The sequence below is a fragment of the Maniola jurtina genome, chromosome 6, assembly GCF_905333055.1.
Source record: "Maniola jurtina chromosome 6, ilManJurt1.1, whole genome shotgun sequence".
Classification (NCBI taxonomy): domain Eukaryota; kingdom Metazoa; phylum Arthropoda; class Insecta; order Lepidoptera; family Nymphalidae; genus Maniola; species Maniola jurtina.
Window position 1 is genome coordinate 3,544,577 of NC_060034.1, and position 24,138 is coordinate 3,568,714.

The 24,138-nt window shown below is 33.4% G+C and overlaps 1 long non-coding RNA gene across 1 annotated transcript; it reads left to right on the plus strand.

Moving 5' to 3' along the window:
* The first annotated feature begins 648 nt into the window (after positions 1–648).
* Positions 649–23,877, plus strand: LOC123865923. Its single transcript, XR_006796075.1, has 3 exons — positions 649–804; positions 10,392–10,397; positions 23,867–23,877. It is a non-coding gene; the product is annotated as an uncharacterized LOC123865923 (long non-coding RNA).
* The last annotated feature ends 261 nt before the right edge of the window (positions 23,878–24,138 follow it).

A 24,138-nucleotide genomic window follows, 5' to 3' on the forward strand; every position in this document is an offset into this window, starting at 1 on the left:
TAGGTAATTGAAGGCGCACAATATAAAATATTTTATCACCTCATTTGAGAATGTATTTCACTCTAACGCCTACAACCTGAAGCGTAAACAATATTTCAGGACAGGTGACCGGGCCCCATATATTCGGATATCCAATAAAGAGAGGCTACGTACATTTTTATGGGCCATTCAGAGGGTCCCCACTTTGAATACCTACCTCAACTTAGCCTTAATCTTTCGCCGCACAGGTACCTTATATAAATAATGACACAAAAGTTTTGAAAACAAGAAATATGATAGAGTATTAAATTATATCTATACAGAACTATGACATGTTGCATCTCAAAATTCTATTCCTGATTAGGTATATCGAGGATATTTTATTGTAAAGCGACATATATCGCAATCGTTCAGCTGTTAATCACTTAGATAGGTATCTCGACAACTGACTAGTGGGCTGAAACGTTCTTCAGAAAAAAAATCCAACTAGGCCTGATCACGATGGAAGCAGGCTAACTTAAAAGTGGTTATCGTCCTTGTCGTCGTCAATAGATACCTACATGTCCACTGTTGGTCATAGATTTCTCTTGCTGATCATCAACTGACTGCGACTCTTTTGATGCCTTGTCTTATGTCTTGTGGTTTTCAAAAATTCCTTGGGACCTCTTTATTTTGCATGATAAAAAGTAGCCCATGTCACTCTCCAGGTCTTTAACTATGTATATTCATGCAAAAAATCAAGTTGATCTGTTGCTCTGTTGTGGCGAGATTAAATAGCAAACCAACAAACCATTAAACATACACACTTTCGCATTTATAATATAGGTAATAATTTGAGGCATAAATACTTGCCACTTTTTCATGTACTGAAGTAAATTTATTTAACTGAAGCCACTTTCATACTTTACTTTTCTTTGTTTTAAAAAGTGCGGAAAAAGAAAACACCTTTTCTTTTTATAAGATCAGTTTTGTTTTACAAGTCGTGCTGAAGGAAAAATTTTACTTCAAATAAAATTATAAAAGGGACACAAGGACTTTGTCATTGTTTGTATTTTAATCAGAGTTTCTAGGGGGAACTGCGAAAATGGTAACAATTGTGTGTCAGTCAGTATTCAGTTTTAATTGCTCTAAACAAACCTATATACCTACGTACTTGTACAAAGTTTAGTTTAAGCTTTATTATTTAGAAATTTTAGATTACACATGTTGGGTTAACCTGTAAGTGAGTAGGTAATATACATACATTAATAGTCTTAAGTTTGAATAAGTTTAAAATGATTATTTCTTTGTTTACCGTTGGCTTCCTATTAAATAAAATTAACATTAAACGAAGTTTGGCTCTCATTTGAATTCTAACCAATAATTTTTTGATTTTTTGATTCAATTGAATTTATTTAAGGAACAAATTATTATTATAGATCCTACGGGCATGAGGGCAAAAGAAAATGTACAAAACGTACCGACCTGCGTAGGTACGTATGTTTATGACTGAGTTAAATAGGTTTACCAACATAAGAATGTTGCATTGCATAAATTGCGTATGTCCGTGGGACCAGTCTGTCTTTACCTAATGTACTCGTATCTTATATGTATGTATAGGTACGCTGCTACACCATACCACAACCTTCTCACAAATAAACTCTCCAAACTATTATCCCATTAATACAGAAGCAGCGGGAAGCTCGGATATCCGCGCTCCATGGGGAGTTTATCTTAATTGTTTTCTGAAAGTCAATATCTTAGCGGGTTTTTATGGATAACCCTCAACTTACGAGCGTTTCAAGAAATTGATCGGACAAAGTTCAAATAAAACCTTACAATAAAATGAAGTGAATTAAAATTTTAATAAAGCTTTTATCACTACCTTACTATACCTACCTACTTTCAATCACGCCGCAATAGAGCAACCAGAGCAGAGGGAAAGCAGAGAGAGATTGACGTGTTTTTTTGCTTGGATATTTAGTAAAAGACCTTTAGAGTGATATCTAGACTAGGTACTTTCCCGGAAAATCAAAGTTCCCATGGGCTTTTAAAAACCTAAATCCACGTGGAAGTCCACAGCTGGACATAGGTCTCTTGAATGCACTTCTACACGCCACGGTCTTGCGCCGCCTGAATTCAGCGGCTCCTTGCGAGTCCTGCGACTCACTGTTGCGGGTTTTTTTTTAATATTCAGATACAAGTTAGGCCTTGACTGCAATCTCACCTGGTGGTAAGTGATGATACAGTCTAAGAAGCGGGCTAACCTGAAACGGGTATGGCAGATTTTATTAAACCCATACCCCTTTAGTTTCTACATGGCATTATACCAGAACGCTAAATCGCTTGGTGGCACAGCTTTGCCGGTAGAATGGTAACTAGACTCGACCAAAGCCTCCCACCAGACCAGACCAGAAATTTAGAAATTATGAAATTCTAAATCCCTGCATTGAATCGAACCCGGGACCTCACTCTAATAAGACCACAGCGCTGACTGCGCCAGGGAGGTCGTCAAAAATAAGATTAGCTAGCTAGTTTATATTATTAGTAAGATATTCCGGATCGGAAGAACATTAATGAGCGATCAACTTAAAACGCCCCGGAATATCAAGCCATTAATATTGAAGTAGCGAGGGTCGGTATAAAGTTCCAGCCTCATAGGGGTTTTATCTTAATTGTTTTCTGAAGGCCGAAACCTTTGCGAGCGAAGTTTTTGCGGTTTACCTTTAACCTTGATAGGACGTGCTTGTGTTTTAACTTCGCGTGTTTATGTTTGTACTTTAAGTTTTTGGACAAGGTCGTCTTAAAGACAAAGCTAAAAGTTAATTTGGAGACTCTATGACCATAGAGCCCACAAAAAACCGATCAAGTGTGAATTGGACTCGCAGTGGGTTCCGTACATCGTACAAATCGTTTTGTGTGATGTCTAACGGATTTTTCCTTTACTTTTGCTATAAGGCTACATACCAGCTAAATTTCATGATTCTAGGTCAACAGGAAGTAGGTACTCTAAAGATTTTGATACCCTTGACCGGTCTTGACAAACAAACAGACAACGAAGTGATCCTATAAACTATAAGGGTTCCTTTTTTTCTTAGACGATACGAAACCCTTCAAACCGGTCAAGTGCGAGCCGAACTCACACCCGAAGGGTTCCGTACCATTGTATAAGAAATAACTTTTATTTATTTTTTAATTTTCATGGTGGCTATTATAATTTTTTTAATTATATTTGTTGTTTCAACTCTATACCTATTGCGGTTCACGAGATACAGTCCGCTGACAGACAGACGGACGGATAGACGTCAGTCAGACAGCGCGGAGGCTTAGTAACAGGGTCCCGTTGGCACCCTTCGAGTACGGAACTCTAACTCAAACTCAAAATCATTTATTCTTATGTACCCCTTTTGATGGTCGAAATTGTTAGATTTATAAGATGATATAGTGGTGATAGTTAAATCTAAAAAGGACTGGTTACAATAAAACAAGCAGATAATATTCCAAATCTTGTAATTTATATTTCATGGTAATCGCCGGATTCTCTCCCGAACCACTAAACTACCGCCTAAAACCAGCTAAAACACAAACTCGGGTTGCAACAAACAATACAATAGCTAGCGCTGGCACATTAGCAGTACATAAATTATAGCGTCCCACTTTATGTCCTAATTACGCCAAATTGTAATGTACATTGTGCTTGCCAGTTTCAGGACCTGAACAAGACCTATCGGTCCCCAAATATTTAGGCCTAGCCTAAGTATCAGTGGTAGATAATTTTGACGATTCAAAAGCACTTGTAAAAGTTTAATTGAATAAAAATAATTTGAATTTGAATTTGAATTTGAATTTATGCCCTGCCTAGCCTGGTCCAGAACTGGCGTTAATCACAGTTACGATCATCATCATGATCAACCCATCACCGGCTCACTACTGAGCACGGGTCTCCTCTAAGAGTGGGAAGGGTTTGGCTATAGTCTACCACGCTGGACAAGTGCGGATTGGTAAATTTCACACACCTTTGAGATCTCTCAGGCATGTGGGATTCCTCACGCTTTAATTAAACTAATTAGTAACATATCTTCTTGGTTATTGATCTTAGGCGTTATCGTAATACAGCTTATCAATAAATGGTAATAATAAATATTATTAATGTGTAATAATATGTGAGTAGTAAATAAATTAAAATATGTTATAAATTATAGGTAAATAACAAAGTATTCGTTCAGTAGTCAGTGAGAGAATGTACCTACCTACATTGTCGCACAGAAGGACCTAAGAATTAAAACCAGTGAGTTGCAAAAATTTAAAGCTTGTTGGCTTTAATTAAAGTCCGCCGCTTAATTAAATTCATTATACGCACTCCACTTTATTTTTATTCAAAATTTTAGGATACAGCCAACAATCAGAAATTTTACGATCACGCCCAATTTCAAAATTTATTCCATCCCGAGTCCTAAAAACTGGACCGTTGCATAAACAATACTTTAGGACAGATGGCTCGCGGCCCTATATTCAGATATCCAATAAAGAGGAGGCACATTTTTATGGGCCATTCGGAGGGTCGCCCATTCTGAATACCTCAACGTGGCCTTAATCTTTCGCCGAGTATTGTAATGATGTTTAAACTTTTCTGACCTTTTATACGGGGCGGCAATGCGGTGTTCTGTATCGATAAAATTATTAGTAAAGAAATGTATTTTTATCGGTTTTTAAGCGTAATATTCCTTTAATTGGTTTTTAATTATCAGGATTTAATAATCTTTTCGTTTAGCTTTGCCGTAGTCGGGTAAAAAGGAAAATGCTCAGAACTATATTTGGCCCAATGCTAGAATCTTCTGGCACTTACCGTCAGAATATGAATCAGAAGTTAGACGCTCTAATAAACCCTGAGACCAAAGTCAGGTATTGTAAGGGACACGGGAACGAGTGTCGGATACAAGCGCCGTTAAAATAAATAATGAATATAAGCTTATTTCTTGGTTTACCGACATTTTAAAAACACCTAATTAATCGTGGTATACGTACCCATTAGCTACAATATAAAAGAAGAATAAGAAGATAGAGAAGGAGGCCAGTGGGCCGATTCGCTAACTCAGTGTTCAACACTGAATGATAGCCAGCAACATATACATATAACAACATTGGTTGGTTCCTGCGTCACGGAGTGATATTAAAAAAAAATTCTTAGAAAACTTTAAAGTTATCGAATCATCCCGCTGGAGCCACGAAGGGTTGTTATGCCGCAGGATGATGATGATGACTTTGTGATGATTTTTTTCTTTTTTCAACCTCAATAATACCATTATTCCGGATAAATCTAATGAATATTATATCTGCGGAACTGAACTTTCCCGAACTCGCACCAGTTGATTACATTACGCCATCTTCGAAGTTTCCGATCCCTCTGGGCATTCTTGGTAGTGGCCTGAAGTGGGCACGAAGAACACGGACGTGTGACCAATTTATAGAGTTCCGCACCCGAAAGGTGCCCACGGGACCCTCTTACTAAGACTCCGCTGTCCGTACGTCCGTCCGTCCGTCCATTTGTCTGTCGGCGGGCTGGATCTCGTGAACCGTAATAATTAGTTGAAATTTTCAGAGAATATGTATTTATATTGCCTCTATAACAACAAATAATGGAATTTCAAAATGGCCACCATGAAAATTAAAAAAAATTGAAAAGTGTTATTTCTTCTACGATTGTACGAAACTCTTCGTGTCGCACACACTCACACTTACTCGCACACACTCACAAAAATTCGCACACACTGCACACACACTCACACCCACACCCAACCCCTATGGTTCCTATACGGCATCGTATCGGAATGCTACATTTAGCGTACCCCTAAAACGGCGCACCGGGGCCTGCCAGCACGGCTTTGCCGGTCGGGTGGTAATTAGCCAGGACCAAAGCCTGCCACCAGACCACACCGGAGATTTAAAAATCATAAAATTCCAAATCCTTGCCGGGTATGGAACCCGGTACCTCCCACTAAAAAGATCACAGCGCTTACCACTGCGCCAGGGAGGTCTTCAAGGAGGGTATTCGTAATTTACAATATAACTATAACATAAAGAACTGTAACATAAATAACTATTTTATTTTTAGAATAGGAAAACATTTATTTAAAAAACACAGTAAAAATAAATAAAAGCAAAATAATAAGAGCGTCTGCGGCTGTACCGACACTATATTAATGAACTGACTATACTAATATTATATGTATAGTAATGTTTTATAGTATAGTAGTAGTGTTGAATTGGGGATTCTGTATCAAAATTGGTGGGGATTTTGGATCACTCTCGCTACGCTCGCTCGCTTCGCTCGCCGTGATCCAAAATCGCCACCAATTTTGATACAGAATTCCCCAATTCTAAACTACTGTCCTCAACAACACATTAAATAAATGGAGTGTAGCTAAATCCAAGCAAAAATTAATCAACTATCCGTATTTTGAACAAACTATTCACATGGTTTAAGAACGAAATATTCATTCTATTTGCACGAGCAAATATGTTGATAAAACTAGATAGGTACTAAGAAACCTTGAATTTTAAAATTACTCTTCAAATGTAATATTTTTACAACATGAAAAACAACTATTTGGCTATAACAACCTACACCAAATATTGTGTTTTCAATACGAGTATAATCAGTAAATTAAATAAAAGAAGCAGGTATATGGAAATTAAACAAGCATATTTAATCATCTAAAACTTTATTATTCATACACCACTTTTTTAAACAAGTTACATTTTTCAGCGCACAGATGGTCGGATGATAAACACAACTATATATGTCAGAATGTGAATTATACAACTCATACAATGTTAATAAACGAGGACATCCTTTATCTTCTAAATTATGTACGTTAGGATTACTTAATATATCTTTTAACCATAACTGCTTTTCAAGGCCTTTACAATAAATATCATTATTTTTTAAAATATCTATTAGATGGTATTTATAGGTCTCGTAAGGCACGATTCCCTCGCTCCATAATATTTTTCTATTCTTTTCAATCCATTTAACTTGTTTCTTTTCTGTGTCTGTTAGCCATTCATAGGGATATGGTGGTTTTATTAACAAAACTTGAACTCGATCACTATACACTATAGCAATCTCTTTAGGCAGAAAGTAATTTTGATCATTTTTAAAACCTTGAACGTCCACAATAATTTTCATGATAGTTTTCGAACAATGTTACTCAGCGGCCTATACTCCACAAGACGATCGTTTATGATTAAACAGTAAGCGCTGGTATTGCTTGGAATTTCCTGAGACGTTTCTATTTCCAGACGAACATCAACTGGACCAGTTTTTAAATTTTCATTTTGTCTGGAACAATCTATGACAAATAAAGGCGCTATTTCTTTAAATGTATGAAGATCAAGCAGTGGATCAATAGGAAGGTTGTAAAACGACTGACGAAACTTGGTGTACATGTCGTATAATATACTGTATTTATTTTCCTCAAACTTGAGATTTAAAGCATCATACGGATAATAGTGGGAATTCAGGAATAATGTGACATTGGTTAATGTACAATGATCGAATATTGTGCTGTCTCTGTTTTTAACATTTTTTCTATTAGTTTGCAAACCAAATATAACATATCGAGGTTTTTCTAATTGAGAAGCAGTCTTTAACGCCCATGAATGTTTGGTAGTTTTTGGCAATAATGGATATTCATACAAATCCCAATTTCTAAATGCTATTTGTACGGGATTATCTTTTTCTAATTTCCTTAAAAGTATTAATCTTTGCTGATCTGATACTTTAATATGTGGTACTCGCCATTGGATTCTCTGTATATCAATGTCTACAATATCATCGCTACCCATGACAACACTATTTATGTTAGTACTACCTCTGTTAAGTATGAGTTCATGTTTACAGTTTATTATTATTTTATTGTAGTCTTCAGCAAAACCTAAAATCTTATTTAAGGGTATCAAAGCATTAAAATTTCCATTTTGATTTTTAAATCCGTCTATATTCCAACCCCAAGCAGCAGCCGCTTTACTGTCACCGCTATTCATTGAAATGAAAGATTTTATGGTTGTAGTTATTCCAGCATTTCTAATACGATCGATTTCAACACCATTCATTTCGTATCGGATATCTTGAAAAAGAAATGCAATTGCATTATTACTGAAGTCAACACTTTTCTTTTGAACTTTGCCAGCTTGATCTTTATGAGTCACCGAAACTTTTCCTTCAATGTAAATGGAACTGGCTGATGGTAACACGTAAATATCTTGCTGGTGAATAGGTATCCGAATTTCATCATTTTCATTGAAACTGTTATTGTATGGATTATATGTATGAACCTCATAACTCTCGATAGAGTTATCGAATTCAGGTAATTCGTTGATCTGAAGGAGGCTCATACTTTGAAGCCGAGGGCTTTAAGAAATTGTTTATTACTCTGATGAATTTTTTTATATACTCTAACACGTCTTCTTTGTTTTACACTTTCCTTGGTAATAACTTTCTTAATAGTTGGGTTATACTCTTTATAATAATTACTTTTGTTAAATACGATCATTTTGACTTTTTCAAATGAAGACACAAAACAATAGTTTCGCCCTTAAAATTTATATTATTGCCTTCCAAATCCAAAATTTTTATTGTTATTGATGAAATTATCTTTCTTTTGACCGGAAAATATATCACATTACTTGGAGATTCTATAAATCTATGACCTGGAGGAATGTTTGGCACAAACTCATAAATAATATGTGAAGGAGAACCGTTAGTGTACGAACTCTGTACAAGATCACATTCGATCCTTATGACAGACAGTGGTAGAATGTTAACGGATTCTGTAGATTCATGCCATTTATTTGCTTTTAGTTTTTCGTTAGAAAAACCTAGCATAGGTCCAATACTATTTTCTGAATTAAAGTTTATAGTTTCAGTACAGTACAAAGAGCATGTCATTGTATTGATGTTAGATTTTATTTGTAATTCACAATTTTCAACTCTTTCTTTTAGGTATTCATACAAATCTTGTAAATCGTAAGCACCTGGTTGAATAAGAATTCTTTTTTTCTCTTCTCCATATTCAAACACATTATTATTATAGTCTACATTTGGAATTGAATTAAATGCAGAAAAATATACTAAGCCACACTCATATTCGTCTTCCAAAATAAGAGGAGGGGCGTAAAATGATTCTAGAATAGATTTTTCACCCACGATCGTGAGTGTAATAGACATGATGGTTAAATGAGCTTACATATTTTTGTATCATCTATTTATTTTCAATTTTTATTCCAAAAATTAATAAGAAATTTGATACATAGATGGCCACAGTTATAAGAATTAGATCCTTGATAATTGTCATAATTATAATTAATATTCGCTCCCACATATTTTACAAATTCTTTAGGCGGTTTCAAATTACCATAACTATCAAAGTATTCAATGTAATTATTTATTTTTGCATAGGCTACCCAATGAGTTCCAGGATTTTGAGAGCTATCTAAGTTGATGATACCACACTCTTTTTTAAAAGGATATTTTGGAAGTTCATTTCTCATAAATACACCTCTGAAATAAGGAATATTTTTTGAAATTTTTAGAATATCCAAGTTACTTAGAGCACGATTAGGTAGCCGCCGAATCAGTTTTTTTCCTTTGCTGTGTATATTCCCAAACCATTACCATAGGGCTTTATAAATAATCCTTTTCCGATACACAATGTTTCCATCTTCTCGTTATGTCTCTTTAGTTCTTGAAATTTTTTTTTCATTAAATTAATAGCATTGACTGCTTTCACTATACTAGCAGTACCACCCGCTAAGCTGCCCGCGGCAGACAATCCTGCAAATATGGGGACTAGTGGCAAAACCCCACCTGTCTTTGGTATGGGTATTATACGCGGTACATTAACTGAAGATGTCGCTGCTAATTCCTTAGCAGCAGCAAGAGCTAATTCGATTGCAGCTTTTTTGCATTTAGGTTTCAATTTATGGATATGTTTTTTCGCGCGAGATACAATATCCTTAAAGCTTTTCTTAAAACCAGCACCAGAATTACTTGTTTTCAAATTGTTAGATTTTCTTCTCAAAGTCATTTTACGCTTGGATGGTTGTTTCTCCATTTTTAATAAAAGAGAACTCTGCTCAGTATCGTAGATAATAAGAGACTGAAAGTTGTTAACATAAAATGTGTTTATAAAAGATTTAGTTTATCTATCCAACTGTTTTCACTAGGCGGCAGACCTAACCATTTGACATATAATTTATTTCCTTTTGTTTTTAAAACCTTTTCAATAAGATATATATCAGGATGTTTTGTTTTTTGTAATTCTTCAGTATAGAATGATCCTAAAATAGGTCGCTGTCTTGCATCTTTTAGAAGGTAAGTAATTGGATGAGTGTTTTGAACTTGAGCTATATTAAAAATTTCAGTTGACCAGTTGGGAGTATATCCTTTGTCAAAAGTTCCTTTGTATTTGCTTATTCTTACATAATCTCCAATTTTGAATTTTGAACGTTTCTGCGATGGTGCTGATAATTGTAGTAGTCTGTATCTTTTTAGTATATTTTGTTTATTCTTTTCATTAACTTTATCTGGAGCTGTACCAATTGTTCTGTGAAATGTGGAGTTATATTTTTTCATGATGTGCTCGAGGGTTCCATCATTCCATTTGTAATTCCCTTGCAAGCTAAATTGCTTGTACATTTTAGTTTTCAACGTTCTTATAAATCTTTCTACTATTGACGCCTTTTTAGTGGAATAAGTGGAATAATGATTTATACCGTATTTTTGTAATAATTTTTTGAAACAACTATTATAAAATTCTGTTCCTAAATCAGTTTGTAGATTTTTGGGAACACGACCTTTTTCTAGTAACTTACTAAATGCTTCAGTCACAGTTTCTTTATTTTTAAGTTTAAGCGGATATGCCCATGCATACTTTGAAAAAGCATCGATGACTGTTAAAATATATTTATATTGTGAATTATCTTTTGAGAATGATTGCATATCAACTAAATCGGCCTGCCATACATCATCAATGTCTTTAAGTATAACATGTCTTCGAGGAAAATTTTTCCTAACATTTTTATGTATTTCATTTACTACACTATCTTTGCTCATTTTTTGAATTTACGACTTACACCTTCTATATTCCTTTTTAGACTATTTATTTCTGATTTTAACTGCAACAATGTTTCCTCTACTGTTTTTAATCGTATATAGAGCCCATCTAAGAATTTGTCAACATATAGTTTAGTAGCACAGTCGTTTGGGTCAATGGGTGTACCAACATGTTTGATGATTTTATGTTGAGCATCAAAGATATTTTCTAAGGCAGAGCTATCCATTTTCAGTTTCTTGTGTACATGATGACCAAACTTGTTGACATTCATGTTCAACAGTGTTTATAGAACTAAGCAAAAATGTAACCAGGTTTTATTTTTATATACTTATTTTATTATACCAGCTTCTTTAAGTTCTTCAATTATTGATATAATCTCATTGTCATGACTAGTGTTGCCAGCATCTTTTGAAGCAATTAAAATTTTCAATCTATCTACTAACTCATTCGGATCATCCCAGTATATGAAATCTGTATTTTTTTTCAAAGTTTTAAGAGTTGGCATAAAACCACCTTGTTTTTTTTCTTTTAATTCACTATCAGTAAAGAGAGGTTTCACAATTTTAGTATATTTTGTCCCTTTATCGCCTTTAATCTGATTCGTAGGGTTATAATCTCTCCTATGTGCACTAGTATTGCATAAAATATCTTTATATACTAATTTATCTTGATCAGATACAATCTTTACATCTGGTTTACTCTGAAATAATAATTCTGCCAAACCTGGGGTTACTTCATAGGATCTATTTCCTATTTTAGCCATCATATTTTTGCTATGAGCATCACCATCTGAAAATGTTACTTTTGTATTTCCAATCATTAAATTACTATTTTCATTACGTACACCAAAAGGTACATTCAAATTATAGATTTCATTGCTTTTTTCAGGCGTTGGAGATGGAGTATAGAATTCTTCGATTTCTTCAAAATTTTGGGTAGAAGTTATTGGTTTTGGTGTTACATAATTTTTATCATCATTTTCTATGTTTTTAATTTTATCAGAAGTTGAAGGTGAACATGTATCTGGTAAATCATGGTGACTATTGTTTTTATTTTCTTTTTTTTGCAATACTATGGATTCTAATGGATCCGTTATGGATTTAAAAAGTTTGCGCCTTTTTAGTTCTAAATCATCTTCTTCTTCACGCATTTGTTTTGCTTTCTTTTTGATGGTTTCAATTGATTTAATTAATTGTTTCTTTACAACGGCTTCCATTTTTAAATTAAATATGGGTAGGTATTCTTACCAGTGCTCTCATTTGACTGACTAAATTTGTGTCTCGTATGTGGTATATAATTGTAAAATTGTTAGTCGAATTTCACGAATATGTCAAATGTTTTTCTGTACCGACCGTTATTTAGTTCGCAATCTTTGTTGATTGATAAAAACATAAACGGATCTTTCCAAATACTTGCACACAATTGTTTAAAGACATGCCAGCTCATATCAGAATTAACATGTTCCTTATATATATGTTTTAAGTTTATATCATCTTGCTTGAAAATAATTAAAAAGTTAACATTGTCACGTATTAATTGCTTAGGAATTTTTGAATATGTTTGGGTCAAGTAAAAGCAATCAATTTGTTTGTGTCTGCCCATCGAAAAATAATTTCGAATATTAACTTGATTTTCACAAGTCACGTCGTCAAAAATGAAAATAGAATTTCTTAAGGCTTCAGTTGGCGAAATAACTTCTTCACTATTTTTGAACATAATAAATTTAACATCTGGAGTATTTTGAAAAACTTTTTGTAGGAAACAATATTTAGATTGAAAAGTGGACTTTGAGTAAATATAAACATTTTGGAATTTAAGTCCATTTTCGTGCAATAATAAGTTTATCATAATATTTGTTTTCCCACAGTTGGAGGGTCCGCAAATTATGCATCGAATTATGTTTGGTAGAAGTTTACTATGTCGGCTAAAGCATGGTGGTGGTGTTTCAACATCTATATAATTTATTTTTAATGATTCAGCCTGTTTTATCAACTTCATATTACTGATTGATGATAATTTTAAAAATGCAACTTATTAAATAACTTCATATTATTGCTAGTTGATTTAAATTTTAAGGTATTGCTTGTAGGTATCACATTCGTGTTTCACTTCGCACTTGTCTAGCGCACTATTATTTGTCGATGATTATATTAAAATGTAGGTATACATTTTAATTTAAACCTTGTGATAATAGTATGAAATTGAAATTCGTAAGAACTTAATACTAAACAGGTTCTAACATGTCGCTAGAGATTGCATAATGCGGACGAATGTCATACAAGTATATACAATTGTTTTGAAAACTTGACTCCATAGATTTGTTACTAAACAATTTTCATTCCCAGATCTTCTCACGCAAGGAACTCACTCGCTTCTGGTTAGTGAAAAAAATTACTTATATAATATTTTGACTGTATTCTTTTCTATTTTAGAATTTGTTTATTGATATTTTTATAAATGTTGTTTTATTGTTATATTTATAAAATTTTGTATTTTGTTACAGCATCATGTCGGACTTTTATTTCACGGATGACGAAAGAAACACAAGTATGAATAATCCATTTTATGGAGCTCAAGACTTGGATGCTATTTTAGAAAGAGAAGAAGAGAATAGATTGAAAGCTTTACGTGAGCAAAAAAATAATGAAACACTTGAAAATAACACCAGTTTGAAAACCATAAAAAAGAAAAATAAATTGTCTTTAAAAAAGAAGCTTCCAAAAATAGATCATGTGATTTCACCAGCTCCAGATTCATCTTTTGTTATACGGAAAAATAAAGCAAAGGGAAGCCACATTATAAAAATTGAAATACTTGAAATTGATAGTAAAGAACAGGAGAACAGTGCAAAGACTAATTTGAGTGTACAGTACATAGTGAGTGATAATTATGACAATATGATGGATGCTACAGAAGATTTAATTAATAGGATTATACAAAAGCTAAGTGTGCCTGAATAGTTAAATTTAATATTATTTTATTGTTATTTTGCGATTGTAAAAATAAAAAGCATAAATGAGTTCTAATTAAAGTATAAAGTATATTTTATATTTTCATATCATGCAAGTAAGTTGTAGTCCGAATATTTTCCATTAAGTAGTAAGTTTTTATAATACGTTAATCTTATGTTAAGTACTAAGTTTATGAAGTAATGTAAATAATTGGTTGAATTAATAAAGGGAATATAAAATATGTTGTGATTTTATTTGAAATAAAACACTGTGGTAAACTTAATCAAATTTATTAAATGCTAAATTACCATTAAAACTAATATTAAAATTAGACACATAAAAATTTGTAAAATACATAGGTACTTAGCATAATATTTTTACTAAAGAATCGTGCTGTAATGCCCCCAAGGCAAAGTTTTAAAATCATTTTCCATTATTTGCCTTTTATTATCATCACTATTTAATACTAATTTATTAATTTTCTGAGTAAAAACCTGATGATTTTTTGATCGTATGACAAACATATCATCTCTTATATTTTCATTGCAAAATAAGGCTTTCTTATATTTCTCAAAGTTTAATTTTTTTGTCACAGGCTTCGTGATACCCTTTGCTTTACTGATAGTTTTTTTCTCAGAAAGTAAACAATATAATTTTGCGCGTAAACCAACAAATTTAGAAATGATTTCTCCTCCCATTTCGTCTTTAAAATATCCAGGTATTTTCATATTAGCTTTCGGCATATTAAAAATATTATCATCTTCAAAATTGCTAGTATCAAAATAATGAATGTTATCTTTCATATCTTCATAAAAATCATCAGTTTTTACAAGATATAGTAAACTATCAGTATCCGTATAACATAACTGAACATTATTTCCATAGATTCTTTTTATGACCGAATAATGAAAATGATACAAATGCGTTTTCGACAGTTCAAGAATCGTGAATCCAATATATATTGGTCGATCTAAGACAATTTTTGTTTTTTTCAATTGAATAGCTACTAAGTTTTCAGAAAAAATTGATAAACTGTGAAAATGTGGTGCACTAATATATTTTTCCGCTCCATTCAATTTATTAGTATTATTTGTAGTATCTCTCCAAACGTTTACTAGTTTTACGTCAACCTGCTTCCTTTTGTTTTCTATCGTTTTTCCAAAAATAGAATTATTCTGCTTTTTAAAAAAGTCTTTCTCAAAATCAGACTTGGCATTTTGTCTGAGACTTGTGTTTAAAAAAATATAAGGCTCTAAAAAGTTGTCCTGATAAAAAGATAGCACTCTGTATATTTTTAAAAGCAATAAACCATTCTTTAAGCATTCTTGCAAGTGCATATAATGAATAACAAAACGATGTTTATTATATAAATTTGCCACCAATTTTTTGCTTTGATTTTGAGCAGGAGAATATTTTTCCGCAGCAAATGGTAGGTCTGAATGAGCATCATGAATATTATCCGGATAACATAAATCTACCTCGAGAATATATCCACACTGACTTTTTTTAGAAATGTTCCTTACATCAAAATTTTTAATTTCATTTTCATTTAAAAATTTAAAGTCACGCATTGGCATTTTTTGCATCATAGCAAAACCGTAAAGGTTGACACAGTCTAAATAAATTAAGTACGTACTTGACTCATTTTTATTGTAGGATGGTAAATATTTATTGTTTGCTTCAGCATATCTCAATGAACACTGGGCTAAACCACCTCGAATACCTTTTTCTAACATCTGATACATATCCACATCAGAAATCAAATCAAGCTCAACTTTAGTATATAACAACATTGCGTCCCAACTTAAAGATGGAGATGATACATAATAGCAGGGGTCTAAATTATAATAGTCTAAACTCATATTTCTGAACTTTTCAAAAACGTCGCATAGTAATAAGACATCGCATTGTAAGTATAAATCTGTATACTCTCCTAAGTTTTTTATACCAAAAGTTTTCCATATTTTTAAAGCGTGTTCGTAATCCTCAATGGAAATATTTTCACCTGTGAGTTTATTAAAAAAAATCGAATGTTTTGGTAACTTTGTTTCATTATATTTCTCCCATGCATCCATATAATCATAACAATAGACACCCTTTTTACAGGCCAAATTTAATAAGTGTTCATCCTTAATAAATACACGCATATGCTGAAAATCATTCGGATGAAGACTCTTTGCCAGTTTATCCAAACCCGAACTCAAAAAATTAAATGAATCGATAAACTTCAGTTGAGCAGCATTTGTTTTATCAATAGGTAAAAATTTTGTGAATGATATATATTTTTCTTTAGATTTTGGTATCAAGCTCGTTTTTCCGGTAATTTCTGATAATTCTTTAATAAATAAGTGGCAATCATAACCACTCAAGTTATGAAAAATGATCGGTATAAACGTACATTTTTTTGCATTTATGTTACAAGTGTTGTGAGCAGGGCCTCGGTATTTACCTGTAAAATGGTCATGATCCTTTACTATTATATCATATTTTTTAAACATTGTTTTACAGATGCAGCAAATTTTTGCTTCATTATATGAAGTCAACTCTTCGGTAGTAAGAGGAAACATTGGATTATTTGTATTTAAAATACCGTGCAATCTTTTTACATCTCGCGTAATGCTTTCAACAAATTTTTTACCACAGTTTGGTCCGCGATAGCTTACAAAGTCATTAAGCTCAGGTTTAGAATGGCAACATATGTAATAAGCGAAACAAGATGGTTCATGTGTTTGTATATCTTCAGTATAAAGAGATTTATTTTCGTTTGAATATTTACAAAGCAAGCTCTCAAAATCGCCATATATCACGATAGGAATTCTTTGAGTTCTCTCATAGTTTGAAAAATGCAACTTACTACCATCTTCTGGAAGTACAGTTTGTCTTTTAGCACAATCGTGATTGTGTAGTTTTTGTTCATTTGCGAAATATAAAAAACATTCATCACATAAAAATATTTTAGACTTGTGTTTTGTTAATTGCCTTCGCACAAGTCGGCCAAAGTCTTTAATCAAACAGTAATGGGCTTTGTCATTTTTAGTAATATATAATAAATTAACATGGGTAAGTTTTCGAGCTAAAGTCACATACAAAGGACCTGTAACTGTATTATTGGCTTCTAACCCATAAACATTTACACTAATAGTTGGATTGTTCTTCTCAAAGGTTTTAATATCTTCAATTCCCGGAGGAAATGTCATATTTCTTATGTCAAAAAGCAATGAATAATGAGGATATGATGAAACTCTATTGGAATTAAGTTTTGTAGGATACATTTTAGCAGCAATGCACCATAAAAAGCAACAATCATCGAAATTATGAATATTTAGACATGATTTTGTATTTCTTATATGTGATGGTAATGCCAAATATGATCCACCTTTCAGAGGATTATATTTATTAATATTTATCTCCAAATGACTGATAGAATCAATTGTCCAACCAGATTCTGACTGTTCGAATTCTGCGCATTTGCAAGTTAACTTTTGAGCACATTGTAATAAAAAATTATCAATATCAGTACTTTGGACTATAATACCATATTTAGTACTGAAAGATTTAATAGACTTTTCAAAATTTTTTGGTAAAATATACGAAACAAATAACTCGAAATTTACTTTAATGGCAGTGTGTTTCTTTAGAGATATATTTATGATCTCGCGTGTGGTTTTAAATATTTGTGAAAAAAAACTCTCTGGAACTAAAGTTGTAGAGGTCGGATTTACTTTGTAACTGATTATTCTGTTTCTAAAAGCCGTTTTTATAATTTGCACATTCTCATATCTAGATTGAAATAAACTATTAGATTTATGAGTATTTGTTCTGTTATGTGACGATATAGATGTTTTAACATAAAGGTTACACTCTTTGCAGAAAAACATTTTCAATTTCATAGAATTGCTTATCTTGTTTATCTATTTAGTATCTAGTTTCTCAGTTCTGGTTTTAATATTCTGCGTATAAAAAATCGGTAAGGAAATACAGCTAAATAATAAATCAAGCTATTGGCTAATAAACAGTAAACAGTTATTAATAGAATGGAAGTAATGCGATGTTTCGATATCAACATTCAAACATGTCAAGTATCTAGTTTGTATGGTTCTAGTTTCTCAGTTCTAGATTTTAAATTTTGGATAGTTATGAGATGACTGTATTAAAATAAAGTAATCTAGTTATTTTCAGACAATGTGCAGACTTAGTAAGAGTATAAGGGCTGTAAGTATCACGTTATTAATATCCCAACTTCAAATCTTTCGATATGAACATTTAGACATTTTTATTTAATTTTATATGGTTCTAGTTTCATATGGTTCTAGTTTTTATGTTTCTAGTTTCATATGGTCTAGGCTTTGTATGGTCTAGGTTTTGTATGGTCTAGGCTTTGTATGATCTAGGCTTTGTATGGTCTAGGCTTTGTATGGTTTAGGCTTTGTAATTTCTGTAAAAAAAACACGTTAATTTAATTTTATATGGTTCTAGTTTCATATGGTTCTAGTTTTTATATTTCTAGTTTCATATGGTCTAGGCTTTGTATGGTCTAGGTTTTGTATGGTCTAGGCTTTGTATGATCTAGGCTTTGTATGGTCTAGGCTTTGTATGGTTTAGGCTTTGTAATTTCTGTAAAAAAAACACGTTAAAAAATATTTACAGGCACAAACATAAAGATAGTAATTTAATTGTCATACTTATTATATACAATATGTTGCAGATGAAATATTTTTTGAATTTATTTATGAAAATAATTTCTAAGATTTACAAAATTTAATTTACAAAATTTATCTTAGAAATTATTTTCATTTGCAGGGTATAAAATGGGCTGAATATTTTTTAGTTCAGCCTTACTATCATCAATTAATTTGGTGAGGGACTTCCATACCACCGAATTTAAATCAGTTGCAAGTTTTAGTGTGCAGATGGCATGCTTCCAACGCTCATTGTTCGCGAGTTTCTCCACTTCTTCAGAGTTGTAGACGCGCAGCTCGAAGTAGTAGCTGCCTTTCTTCGATGGGTCTGATTGGGATGTATACCCCGACGCAACGCGCCGACTGAGAAAACTTCTCAATTTCGCAGCGCGCACTGGCTTGCTAGTAGATTCATCCTGAAATTGAAAAATATTCAATTTAGTATCATCTGCGATAATTTCAACTCTCTACCTATTATGGTTCATGAGATAAAGCCCGCTGACAGACAGACGTCCGGGCGGACAGCGGTAGCTTAGTAATAGGATCCCACTGGTACCCTTCGGATATGATCCCTAACAAAATAATAACTTTAACAAACTATATTCATAAATTTATATACAGACCAATTGCCTAACAACATTCTTATTGGGAAGTCTTTTAAAAGCTTTAATCCAATAAAATATAAATAAGACAACTCACCTCAGATTCGGTAATAAACCTCCTCCGCTTAACAGATGGACTCGTAGGTGTATTTGGAGACGTTTCGGGTTCAGATTCCGATCCGCTCGATTCGAACGGATTCTTCGGAGCAGAAGAAGTCACCTCCTTTTTCTTGATCGTCTTCTTCCGCTTCACCTCACGTTTCTTCTTAAGAGACTTCGATGTTGATGGGGGCTGCACCAAAGCGATGGGGTCTTCGTCTTCGTCAAATGGATTGATGAAAGATGAAGAGGCCCTGAAAAACAATTTAAGTAACTATCAACATGAAAACTCCAAATAAAAATTCAATAGGTACCTAGTTGCTTAATTCAAAAATAAACATATAAAATAAAAATACTTACATACTTTATTTCGACTGTTGTTGTCGTCGTATCCAAAACTCGGAAAGAAAGGAATGGTGACGCTTAGGATCGACCTATTTATACGCTCGAATTCTAAAACCTCTTTCATAATAAACGAAATGGATTGAAATAAATTAGATTTAAACATTTGCGCATGTAACTTTAAACACTAAATCATCACAACATAAAACTTATATTTGCGAAAGTAATCAGACTAGATTTATACATTCGTATGAACACTGTCTTACGTATAAATTATTGCCGCATCAGCTATAGGTGTTCGATTTTGAAGCATGGAAGACGCTGTTGTTTATAGTTACGCAGTGAATTGAGATCTAACCGTAAAAGGAATGGTATGCGTCGGACTCGCGATAGTTAAAATGTTAAAAGGTTATACATTTTACTACTTTCCATAGGTAGGTATAAAATTTGTGAAAGGTCTAATAATATTTGCTCCTATTTGATGCTTCAATCTTCTTCCTTGCGAATTTGATTTAAAACTTGAGTGGAAATCCTTTAATTTTCGACGTCAAAAAATATCCTGGATCCGTCTCCAAGATGTGAATTGTCTGTGTATCAAATTTCGGCAAGATTCAGCCGTTAGTCTTTAGTTTAGACAGACGCCTTTTTGCATCACTAATCATACTTATTATAAATGCTAAAGTGTGTCTGTTTGTTTGTTTATTGGTTCGTCCTTCAATCACGTCGCAACGGAGCAACGAATCGACATGATTTTTCGTGGGTATAGTAAAAGAACTGGAGAGATATAGACAACTTTTTATCTCGGAAAATCATAGAGTTCCCGCAGGATTTAAAAACCTAAATCCATGCAGATGAAGTCGTGGGGGCATCAGTGAATTTATTATATTAGTACGCATTGTACGTATTTTTTTCGTCCATTAATCTCTATTTATCAAAGTATTTATAACAATCGAAATATATTTAAATAGCGGGAAATGTGTCTAAATTCATCATTAAAGAATTAATTTTCGATAAATAATAATGTATGATAAGCTTGCACACCTTACTAGAAATCTGCTATAATATATTTTTACTAATAAATCTTTATCCAAAATTCATTGTTTGTAGATCAGAATGGAGTTAATATATCCTAAATATCCTCGCTATGCAACTCAAATCGCAAGATTGCGAAGTTTTGATACCTGGCCTCAAGATTTAAATCAAAAACCTCAAGAAATGGCTGATGCTGGTTTTTTTTATACAGGAGATAGTGATCGCGTGATTTGTTACTTTTGTGATGGCAGGCTCAAAGACTGGGGCATCGAAGATCATCCATGGTCGGAGCACGCACGCTGGTTTCCGTCCTGTCCCTATGTTTTACTTGTGAAGGGTGAAACATACCTACAAAGTGATAGCAAAGATGTTTGTGGTGCATCAAAAGTATCTGAACAATTTGTAAATAACAATATAATAAGTTCTTTTGCAGACAGAAACATATTATGTGTTGAAAATATTAAAGAAACACTTTGCTGCAAAATTTGTCTTGTAGAAGAAGTAGCTGCGTGTTATATACCATGTGGTCATGCTATAACGTGTACTAAATGTGCTTTATCGTTGGATAAAATGTTATGTCCGATATGTGGAAAAGCAATCGTTAATGTAATACGAATATATTTCTGATGAGCTATAAACATTTAAAGAGTCTACCTTTATCCAACCTATTATAAGTATGCGCAAGCCTCGAATCAATCGATCGAAATTCATACTAATGAATACAGCAATGCCGGATCAAGCAGAAACACGATCAATATACAAAAATAATTTGAGCGCAACAAATCAAATGGTTAACTATGCGAGAGCAAACTTTTAGACGTAAAATTATCATGCATATGGGCTCGTTCGCATTTCTTATGAATGCCGCAGTCTCGTCGAACTCATCGTATTATATCATCCACTGTGCGGTGCGGGCGTATGATATAGGATCCGCAATAACTAGTCATTGAGGATTTTGTCTCACTGTTGATAGTGATTAATTGTTGCTTGGATTTAGGAATACTCCATTTATTTAATGTGTTGTTGTGGACAGTAGCCTACATTGGGGATCCTGTATCAAAATTCATGGGGATTTTGTATCACGGTGAGCGTAGCGAACGAGCGTTAGCGAGAGTGATCCAAAATCCCCATGGATTTTGATACAGGATCCCCAATTCAACACTACTTATAGTAATCCATACTAATATTATAAATGCGATTGTGTGTCTGTCTGTCTGTCTGTCTGTCTGTCTGTCTGTCTGCTACGTTTTCACGGCCCAACCGCTGAACCGATTTTAATGAAATTTGGTACAGACTTGGAATACATTCCGGGGAAGGACATAGGCTACTTTTTATCCCGGAAAATCAAAGAGTTCCCATGGGATCTAAAAAAATCGAAATCCACGCGGGCGAAGCCGTGGGCATCCCCTATGTTTTATATAATAGTAATGTTTTTGCAAGCTAATATTAATCAGTACACAGCAATATACTCGTAAAATCGATGCTCTGCTCTGCAACTGTCTAATTGGGTAGGAGTAATTATTATCATACGCAGCCGTATCGATATCTGCGCTCATTATCAGCCCTGTCTCTGTGTATCATCATCCTCACACTGAGTATATCCACCTACGTCATACCATAATCTTTTTTATCTCAAATGTTTCATCATTTCGATCAGTCATTGAGAGCAACGTGTTGTGGTGTGCAGATTAATTGATCGGTATGATTTAATAGGGTTCTGTTGGCACCCTCGGGTACAGAACCCTAAAAATGAATTCTGTAGGCATTCCACCCGAACGCATTTGGCTGTCGAATCTACGAAATTCCCAGAGCATCACAAATTACAATATAGGTACTTACATATTATAATATTTTCATTACAGAACAGTTTTGACTTTCGTAACATAGAATCATCGAATGGAATATAACTACTTATCATAATTATCGCGATAATCAACGTGTTAAACTGAGTGGCCTCACTTGAAATGGGTTTAAAAACATCTGAAGCCAAACGGCAGTGTGAATGCCGTTGTACGTTGATCGTGACGCCGTTGAACATCGCGTTGTTGGCCGGGATACGAGAGAAGGCCCGTACTTAGTAGTGGACCTGTAAATTAGTTGAGGAGCTGATGATGAATAATGATTTAAATAAAAATAAAGATTTTTCTAATATACTTTTGGCTTTGGCAAAGCAACGATTATATTATGTTATTATAATAATAGTAATACACAACTGGGCTTCTGTTAAACAATTTCTTTGTTACGATAGAACGCAACCCTTAGTTTCCATTAGGAGAGTTTTATTATACAATTCCCGACAAAGCAGGAATTTCTCTTACAATAAAAATATAAAAGGTGCAATTTGCAGTAATATTATACCTACATTCTCATTTTTAGATTCTTTCCTTCTACCTGCCTGTGTTTGAAAGTATTGCCTTATTTAAGTCCACTTGCATGACAGTCGGTTAAAAGTGCATTACAGTTACGGTTAAATTTGACCGCCAATAAAAACCAAAGTGGGTTGCACGAGTTCATAACTTCATTATTAAGATAAAGATATTATAAGATTATATAAGATATAATTAATCGAAAATTTTGTACCAAAGTTAACTAACCCTGTCTTGGGTAAAGTGTTAACTTAGTTTAACTTTTTTTAACAACTTTTTACTGTACAACTTACTAGCCCATGCTGGCGACTTTGTGCGCGTGGACTACACAAATTTTAAACCCCTATTTTACCCCCTAAGGGGTTAAATTTTTAAAAATCCGTCCGTCTACGTCGTATGCAGCTATCTGTATGCCAAACAGTCCGATCTGACCAGTAATTTGAGCTGTGCGTTGATAGAGCAAACAGTCAATCAGTCACCTTTTTTCCATATACAAGATGATGCCCGCGACTTTGTCGACGTGGATTTAGTTTTTTTTTAAATCCTGTGGGAACTCTTTGATTTTCCAGGGTTTCCCAGTTGCTAATGTCAATTTCCCGAATGCAAGCTACCTCTGTACCAAATTTCACGTAAATCGCTTAAACAGATGGGCTTTTAAGAATCCCGTGGGAACTCTTTGATTTACCGGGATAAAAAGTAGCCTATGTCTTTCCTTGGGAGTTGGGATGTAAACTAACTCTATACCAAATTTTGTCAAAATCGGTTAGCCGTGAAAAGGTAGTAGACAGACAGACAGACAGATACACTTTCGCATTTATAATATTATAGTGTGGATTTACATGCGCTGTAGTATTACCTATAAGCCTCGTGCAATCTGCTATCAGCTTCATTAGATGGTATCGCGGAAGAGTTTCGATAGGTGCAGTTAATTAGAGATCCGTACAAAAGATATTAATTTAGAACAGGAAATGTTGATAGGTGCTTACATCGAA